This window comes from Theropithecus gelada, chromosome 16 (genome assembly GCF_003255815.1).
Source record: "Theropithecus gelada isolate Dixy chromosome 16, Tgel_1.0, whole genome shotgun sequence".
Classification (NCBI taxonomy): domain Eukaryota; kingdom Metazoa; phylum Chordata; class Mammalia; order Primates; family Cercopithecidae; genus Theropithecus; species Theropithecus gelada.
The window spans coordinates 26,049,734-26,059,215 of NC_037684.1; positions in this window are offsets into that span (position 1 = coordinate 26,049,734).

Genomic DNA, 9,482 nt, shown 5'->3' on the forward strand with positions numbered 1-9,482 from the left:
CCAAAAAAAAAAAAAAAAAAAAAAAAAAAAATTAAGTACAGGCTCACGCCTGTAATCCCAGCACTTTGGGAGGCTGAGGTGGGTGTATCACTGTAGGTCAGGAGTTCAAGATCAGGCTGGCCAATATGGCGAAACCCCGTCTCTACTAAAAACACAAAGGTTAGCCGGGCATGGTGGCACATGCCTGTAATCCCAGCTGCTAAGAGGCTGAGACAGGAGAATTGCTTGAACCCAGGAAGCAGAGGCTGCACTGAGCCGAGATCGTGCCATTGCACTCCAGCCTGGGCGACAGACAGAAATTCTATCTCAAAAAAAAAAAAAAAAAAGAAAGAAAAGTTAACTATCTTGTCAAGATCACACAGCTGGTGACCTAACGAACACTTAGGCTTATACTGTGCACCTTCCTCAGTGGAGCCTCCCACACCTGTGTGAAGAGGACACTATTGCTCCCATTTTGTAGATGAGAAGCTGGTGCTCAGAGAGGTAACACAATTTTCCCAGGCTCTCAGTTATTTTTATCCCCTGACTCTCTCTCCTTATAAGGTACCCAACCCAACCCTGGCTGAGTCCTTCTCCTCATTCCCTCTGGAGAAAGGCAAGACAGAAGGGCCCCCTATGTCAACCAGAGAGTGTTCCCCTATGTTTTGGGAAGTCATCCTAGTGTCCTAACTGACATTACCCTTGCCTCAACCCAGGCCTCTTCTCACCTCTTCTGGTGTCCTTTCTGTCTGATGATCCTGCAGAACCAGACCCCATTACTCAGCAAATCCCATCCCGCAGATGGGCTAGGAGTGTGGGAAGCAGGACTGAGAGACTGAAAGGGGCAGGGACTGGCTTTGTCACACAGCCACTGTGGCAGTGGAGGAAGATGAGTCCAGATGGGAAGGACCCAGGAGTCCTGGTTTCCAGGTGGAGTGAGAGGCGGGAGCCTTCCTCACGTCTCCAAACTCCCTGCCCCAGGCAACGGAGCCCACTGCCAGTCATCCAAGCTGTTAGGTGTTTCTGCCTGAGGAGGGAAGGGGCCTGGGCAGCTCCTAGAATGGGAAGAGGATGCCACTGGGCATGAGCCCTGCCAGGCAGTGCTGCCTCGGTCTTTCTGCCCATGCCCAAGTTCATCACACCTTCGGCTCTGCCCTCCTGCTAATCAAACCTGCACTCTTCTCCCTCTTGCTTCTCACCTTGGGACACGTGAGCCAGTGGCCAAGAGTGAGGCAGCAGAGCCAAGTGGAGCCACCAGCTGCCCCATCCCCTCCATGCCAGCCAGACTGCCTGGGATTCTGGGGACCCCTGTATGCCACTGCTGCAGCCTCAGCAGTAGCTCTGTCGACAGCTCTTAGGAGCTCCTGTTCTGGGCTGGAAGTGAGGAGGGGGCTTTCCTTGACAACAAACAGGGAGAATGAGGGGCTCCACGCCCTAGCCCCAGGCTCTTCTTACGATCTAACCCCTGGGGCAGGCCCTTCTTCTGGAATAAACCCTGGGAAGACTTCCAAAAAGATCACCTGAGGCAGAGTCCCTTTCTTGCCCCGGGGTATAAGTTCTTCTTCTAGTCTAACCTTGATCCCTTGCAAAGGGGTGGAAGGGGACAGAGATGAATTGCAGTTTCTTATAAACCTGGTGGCTTCTAGTTCCCCGACGACAATACAGCGGAGGAGCCCTGTGGTTCTGGCTCTGAGTCAGGCCCCATCGCCCGGGCGTCCCCAGTGCCATCTCCCTCCGCCCCGCCCCGGACTGGAAAATCAGGCTCATGCCTCTGCCGAGAGTCAGTGCTTCCCCTGCTTCCCCTCACCATCTCGCTTTCCCCTAAAGGGAGGTGTTTCCTCGAAGCAGGGAAAAGTCAAGGGGGCAGAGACCTCACCAGCCACCGGGAGGCGGCACTCGGTAGGCACGGGCATGGGGTAGGGGTGGGGCGACCCTGTCTTCCTGTCCCTTCCCCCTCCACCACTCCAGCCCGGCTCCCCGGTCCTGCTCTTCCAGCCGGCTGCATGTGTGCGTGTGCACACACACTTAACACACGTGTGTGGTGTCGGGGGGGGGGGCCTCTAGCGCCCGAGGGAGAGGGCAGGAGGAGGAGGGGAGGTGAAATGCCTCTGATACGCCTATGAGTGACACAAACTTTTTCCACACATATGTTCTTCACATGTTCTGGGTCTGCACGTGCTCACCATGCCTCCCGAGTCATAAGTCTGATGGCGTCCCCCTCCCCGGCTTGGCATTGATCTCTGGGTATTAAGCAGATTCCCTCCGCCTCCCTGTGAGGAGACCCACCCACCTCGGGAGGGAAAGGTTGGGGATTCAGGAGTCTCTGAGGATACCGGCACCTCCCTCTCAGAAAACCGGCCCCTCCTCCCAGCAGAGGACCCTCAGTCTGGTGGGGGCAGGTCACAGACGTGCAGTACAGACCCTCAACCTTCCTACCTGTTTGAGGGCTCAAAGAGATATCAGAACCCCACCCCTAGACCCTGGATGTAGGTGGGAGAGTTTGGGGAGGGTCTTGCCCCTTGGGGAAATTGAGCCTGGCAGAAATTGAACCTGGCAGTTAGGAAGGTCTGGGTCAGCAATCAGAAGAACTCACATGCACCTGGCTGTCAGGGGTGGGGGGAGTATGAGGGAGCCTAAACAGAAAGTGAGCAGGACAGAGGGAGAAAGAAAGAGAGAGAAAGAGAGAAACTGAGACCAGGGGCAGTCAGAAAGAGAGGGGAGGGCAGCGCGCTGGAGGTGGGCGGGACCTTCTGGATGGCAGGGCAGTGCGGAGAGGGGCCTGCGGGTCTAGGAAGTGGTTGTCTTTTCCCTTTCTTCTCTGGCATCACAGATACGTGAAAGGTCAGTGCTGAGAGAATCCAAGCCTTTCTTCTCAAGAAGGAGAAATCGAGTCTTCTTTCGAGCAAGACGGCTCAGAGCCACTAAAAGGGAACACAGAACCCTGTAGAGCCCACTCTCCTGCCTCCCAGGTTGTGAATTTTCTAACCCCAGGGGGAATCAGGAGGACCCAGCACCTGGGATGTTCAGCACAGCAGGGGCAGTTCCAGCACTCTCTGCAGCTCAAGCAGCTGGGCTGCCTAGCTGGTGCCAGGCCCTGCCCAAGGGATCCATGGTACCCAGTCCCACCAGCAGCATCAGCAGCTTAGCTATCCCGAGAACTGGGACCAGAAAATGCATGTTGAAAGGAGACTCTTTTGATGACCCAGGCGTCCTCCACCCCAACCCCTCCCCACTCCAAGCTGCTGGGTGTGCAAGCCCAGGGATACTGCTACCTCCACCTTGGTGACCCCCCAACTCCTGAGCCCGCAGACATTGCGAGGCACAGTGTGCACAGGCCCTGCCATTTGAGAACTCAGACCCTAGCAAAAGCCTCCAAAGAAAACAATTTTCTGCCTTGGCCTCTGACTCCCCTGAAAATCTGGGGGGCTAATAGGAGGGACTTTTAACCCCCTTAGTCATCCTAGGAAGCCAAGCTGAATAGCAGTGACTGATAGTCACCCGACCACAAGCCAATTTTGCGGTTTCAGTTGTTTTCAGAAGGAGCAGCAAAGCAGTGCAGGAGGCCCTGGGCAGAGGAGTGGGCTGACTCCCGGACCCCAGCCCCTGCCCAGGGCACTCTGCCCTAGCACAGCTCAGCCAAAGGCCAGCAAGACCCAGAATTGCACCCACTTTACAGATTCTCACAGATGGGGTTTGCAACAACTAGAAGCAGCCCTCTGTATCCCCTCCATGTACCCCTGGCTACTTTACTGGCAAGGCTGGCTGCTCTCTGCATCCACGATGAGCCCTTCTGCTTTGCTTTTCTCTTTTCTTTTCCTTCATTTCCTTTCCTTTCTGTTCTTTCATATCATTTCACTTCCTTTATGTCTCCCTCTTTCATTTTTCTCTCCTTCCTTCTTTTCTTCTTTTCCTTTCTTTCTCTTCCTACCTTATCCCCTCCTCTTTCTCTCCTTCTCTCTCTGCCCCTGCCCCATTACATGTGTGCCTGGCAGGAATAATCTAGGAGCCACAAGGAAGAGAGCAGAGGCCCCTGAGTCCCCCAGGTATACTCCAGAACCACATCTGTCACCTCCCTCATGAGCTCCAGGGAAAGAGATCAAGATTAGCTCTAAGGGAAGCTTCCCGCTGAGTGGAGTTTGGAATAATCTCAGAAATATAGAATGCCAAAATGTCAGAGCCGTGATGGAAATTAAACCACCTACTCCACTGAGGAACAGAAGCGCTGAGAAGCCGCACAACGTCCACAGAGTGTGGCTAGAACCAGAGGTGCCCACTCTCAGAACAGGCTCCAAACGGCTTCCTTCACTACCCTGCAAGCTGAGAATTCTCTCCTCTTCTCACGATTTTCAGTGTAAACCAGACCCCTTGTCCTCATGACCAGACAGAAGAAGAAAGTAAACAGGGATGGGCTTGGCTCAAGGATGTGGATACAGGTCAGTGGCAGCCCAGGCACAGAGAGCTACAGCATTTTGGTAACATATGGCATCGCCGTGTCCTCTTCCTCTAGGAAGCCTGCTAGAATTAGGAATGGGCCTGTCTCCCTCCACACCTGGTGGCCTCAGCCATGGCAGAGAGAGAAAGGATGAACGAGATGTGCCTGAGTACCAGCCACAGCTCGCAGCCCTGAGTGACAGGGAGGGAGGAGGAGGAATGAAAGGGGCAGGAAGTGGGGTCCGGACAGGAGTGGGGGTGCATGAAGCTAGGGAAGGGGAGGCACTCCCACGGGGAAAAAAGCTGCCCTGATGAGTCACTGCTGCCCAGGTGCAGCCCTCCTGGGGGCTGCCCAGCCGCGTTTAAGGTTTGTCATGTGATTTCTATGAAGGATAATGGAGTGGTGGGCCAGCTCTCAAGAGCCGATTATGAGTATCTCTTCCCAGTGCTCAGTGCTGAGGTAGCTTACATTGGAGAGCCGGTTGTTAAACATTTGCCAGCACACCACTGGATAATGAGGTCAGATTCAGAGCCAGGAGTGTACGTGTCTTCATATGGGTGCGAGATTTCCATGCATGTGTTAGTGTGCACTATTCCTGGGTTCCTGTGGCACCTGGGACACACCTGTGTGGCACTGTGATCCTGGTTGTGTGTGTTGGGAGGAGTGTGTCCCTGCACGTGGGTGCCCTGGAAGTCTGGTAGGTGGGGAAGGGATGTGCATGGAACTGGGTCGGTCTGTGTGCTTTGTGTATCTGGGGTGATATGACAGGGTGAGTCTGGAGGGTGGTGTGGTGACAATGCAACTGCCTGACCGTCTGTGGGGGACTAGGCCAGCACCTGAGACCAGAGACACACCTCTGAGCTCAGAGGACGCAGGGAGTGCTGAGACCCTGTGCGAAGTCTCACCTTTGCACTGCCTCTGTCCTCAGGCACAACCATCTGCCAGTCTGGGAGGAAGTGGAATGTCCAGGTGGGCATAGGGCTCTCTGATCCCTCATGTGAGTTCTCTGTGTGTGCTGGGAACACCACAGAGGCCAGCACCAGGGGGCACTGTCCTCTCCCTTCCCCCTTACCCATGCAGGGGTGAACTATTTCCTTCACACCATCTCCTGATCCTCCCCCTCACCTCCCATCCACAGTGTGCTTTTGCTGTCTGCGGGGGGAAGGGAGAGTTCGGCTCCTGCAACACCCACAAGGCCAAGGGCCCCAGGAAAGGGGAGGGGCAAGATCATTACTCAATCAGCCTGGCCACCTTCTCAGCTCTGGGCTGGAGGCCTGGCGGGCATCCCTCTAAAGTGACATGGCCCCCTGCCCCTCGCCTCACTGACTGCCTCCAGCTGCTCTGTCCCAGGGGACTTGGCTCCACTGCCACATTGACCTTTGAGGCTCCAAATGAGGTCTCATCTCAGTCTCCCCACCAAGAAGTCCTGCAGGTCTCTTGCTCCAGGGAGGTATGGGTAGAGGGACCAGAGCTGTTTCTTCCCACCCCCTCTCTGCCCTGGCCCATAAGGCCAGAAGAAGAAAAGCATGAAGACAGGACAGGTGAGAGGAGGTGCGGAGCGGCAGTCTTTCCTCCCTGTACTCTTCCGCCTCAGATCCCTTAACCCAGGCTGTGGCCTGGGGACCTGTGTGTTCTCACGCCTGGACCCACCCTCATCCCTCTTGCCTGGAGCCTTCTGCCACCCACTCGCCTCCCACAGTGGGTCTCTCTGCTCACCTCTCTGCCTCTGTTCCCAAGGCCAGGCCAAGCTCCCCAGCCCTAGAGGGATCTGCTGTGAATATCCAGGGGACGGGATCCCTCAGTTCTTTGGAAACGTGTCCCCAGGAAGTTCTTCCTAAAGTTTAACCCAAGGTTCCTTTTGTTGCAGCCAGAGCCCAGCACCTCCCAGGCTGGAAGTTGGGTCTTCCTCCCACTCCAGCCAACACTCTCCTTCAGGTGAAGCTGGATCAGGTGGAGAAACAACCCAGCTCCAAAAACGAAAACAAAAGTCTCTGTTCATCCCCTACCCACCCTGCCCACCCCTGCCCCCAGCCACCACATAAACCCACAGGGCATTGGAGCCTTCATCCCAAAATGAGTCAGGGCCCTTCAGAGGGTTGAACTAGGGTGCAAGAATTCCCCTTCATGCCAAGCAAGGGTTCTATCTGATAGCAATCTCCATCTAGCCTCCTTGGGCCAAGGAGCAGGTTGGCCTCCCCAGTGGGAGAGGTCCGACTATCGGTGGGAGCTCGGCTGGCCTGGATGTGCCTTTCGCCCTGGCCTCCTCTAACACCAAATTTCACTCCCCCTGCTTGACACTAAGGGAGGATCTGAGCAGAGCACCTAAGTGTGGAGTTGGGTGCAAGAAGTGCTCAGGCCTGCTGAACTGGGCTCTGTGCTTGCCTCACAGTCTGCCCTCCACACCCACTTTCCAAGGAAGCAATGGAAATAGAAACTTACCCCTAGGTCTGAGGCCCCAGGGACCCTCACAGGGTACCAAGAGGCCAGCTCCAAATCTCCTGGCTTGTTCTTTCCACCCTCACACTCGAGGGAACAAGAAGACTTTCCCAGAGAGGAAGGAAGGGCTTAGGGGTCCCAGAGCCAAAGAAGATGCCTGGGAGAGTAGAGGCAGCAGTGGCCCAGCTGACCCCCAAGGAGAGCCTGCTCCCCCACCCCTGCCCCCTGCGCTGCATATATTCTCTCCCCCTAAAATAGCATCTCTGGAGGGAGGTATGGGGGAGTTCTCAGTTCACCATTCTCTCCTTCCCGCAGTGCGTTCACAGCTCTCGCGCTGTCTCTCACGACCTGGTTTCCCTGCCAGGCCCTTCTGCTCTGCCTCCACCCTCACCACCTCACCCTGCCAGGTGCCAGGACCTCTTGGCCAGCGAGGTGGCCTGCTCTCCACGGCCCATCATTTCCCACTTCCAAGCTGTGACTGTCACACCATTCCCTCCCCTCTTTGGGACGGAAGTAAATTCAATCCACACAGTTTGAGCATCAAATGTGTCTGTGCGTCTGTGCTGCAGTCACTGGGGCAGGGGACAAAGGTGTCGCACTGCCACTATCCTGATCCTTTTCCTCCAGGATCCCATTGCCTGACACTCAGAGGCCTCTGACAGAGCTGGGAGTCCCTGGGGTTGCAGGAACGGGGGTCTACCTTTGCCGCCCCACACAGCCACAGTCTCACACTGGACCCGGATTTACCTCATGCCATTTTTAGAATCTCATCGCAAGCCCTTCTGCTCTATTGTGTGGCCTGTTTCCCATGTAGAATGGTCCATTGAGCTAGTTCCAGATTGGCAGGGGAGGTTCGGACCTTGGCCCTGGGAAATGCCCATTCTGATGGGGAAGGCAGGACACAGACTGAGAACACCGGCAGAGACAACTCCCCAGTTAGGTAGAGCTGGAGTCATTACAGCTGCCAGAGGGGCGCCAGGGAGAGGGTTCCTAGAGGAATAGAGTGGGGAAGGCTCTGAAGAAGGAAAGGTCAGGGCTCAGGTGTTTGGGGTTGAGGGAAGTGGGAAGCTAGAAAGAGGTGTCTGCCCAACCTGGAGAGGGATGAGCCACAGCGGTGCATTTCCCCTGCCCAGGGCCCTGCTGTGGGGCTGACCTCCTGTCCCCTGCACCGTGGGAGTGTTGGAGGCAAGGAAAGGGAAACTCAAAGTCCCCCCCAAGGGAATCGCCTCCCGCCTTGTTATTTCTGGCTCCATTTTCTTGGTCAAGAAGGGTGTCAGTGGTAATGCAAATTAGGAGGTGTTTGAGGTGCTGGCCGACACCCATCCTGTCCCCTCAGCCCTCCCCCTCCCCCATGCCCACACTCACATAGCTGAATAGGACATCTGTGAGATGCGCCTGGTGACTCTGCCCTTGGCTGAATTGGCATGCAGGATGGGTGAAGCTGTGGGCTAAGACTGGGTTCTCAGGGGCATCTGCCTCTGCTGCAAGGAAGGGCAGGAGCCGAGAGGGCCTCTAGCTGATGCCCAGGTTCCCCCTGCATAGCCCCTTCGTGCCCTCAGCCCTGCCAGACCCCTCCCTGGTCATTACATAGAGCCCCATGGCATCTACATGGCATCTGCATGAACAGCGAATGCACAAACCAGTAAGTGCCTCAAGCTGGAGCCCTCTCTGCCGGGCTTCGGTGTAAAGGGTAGAGGCCCCTGAACAGCATGGCTCGCAGCCCTCTGCAGATGTGGGTTGGCTCTCAGAAGATAACCAGGGGGCACAGCCTTGAGCACCGAGAATGTCTCTGGGGTCAAAACAGAGAAAGTGGAGGAAGTGCAGGAATAGGGGCAGGTGCTGGAGGATTTCACACATTTTCCCCACACTACGTGGCCACTGCCTCAGACACCTTGCTCACCCCTTTCCAGCTAGGGCCCCCTGGCCCTTGTGGTTCATCCTTATGTCTGACCTCTATTCTTCCTGTGGCTGCCAAAGTTGGTCTGTTCCTGTCCTTGCTGAGGGAGAGATGGGACAGGGGGAACTGTCCTGCTCTCCCTACCCTAAAAAGACATCACTGAGTGAGTCCCCCCCCACTCCATTCTTCATTAGTCCTAATCAGCTGGGTGAGGTGTTTCTGATTAACACGGCTGACTCACCCACACATCCCTCCCCTTGTTAGGATCCGATGCTCCCGACATACACTCTGCCGCACACTTGTGCACGTACACACACCACCAGCTGCTGAAAGGAGCTGTTGCTGTGCTCAGCTGATCGCCTGACACAGCCTGCATGGGGACCCAGGCCAGGAGCACGGGTCTCCATGGCCTGGTAGCTCTGGCTGGGGAAACCCTGTGGGGAGAAGGGGTATAGCCAGAGAGACCGTGGGACACTGGCCTTTAATACAGCATGTGGTGATGCGCCCGAGGGGGGTTTGTTCCCTGTGAAGTCATCTTCCCCCACCTGTGCATGTCTGGCTTTGGGAGAGTGAGTGGGTCCCCCATGTGTGTCTTTCCAGCCTCAACAGAGGTCTTCCTTCCCTCCCACTTGCTCCTGCCACAGTTTTCCCACACTCTTCCCCTTTCCAGGAGCCTAGAGACCCCTTTGCCTCTGCATTTTCTCAGCCCCAGTGTCCTGCCTCCCTGTCTCCACAGAG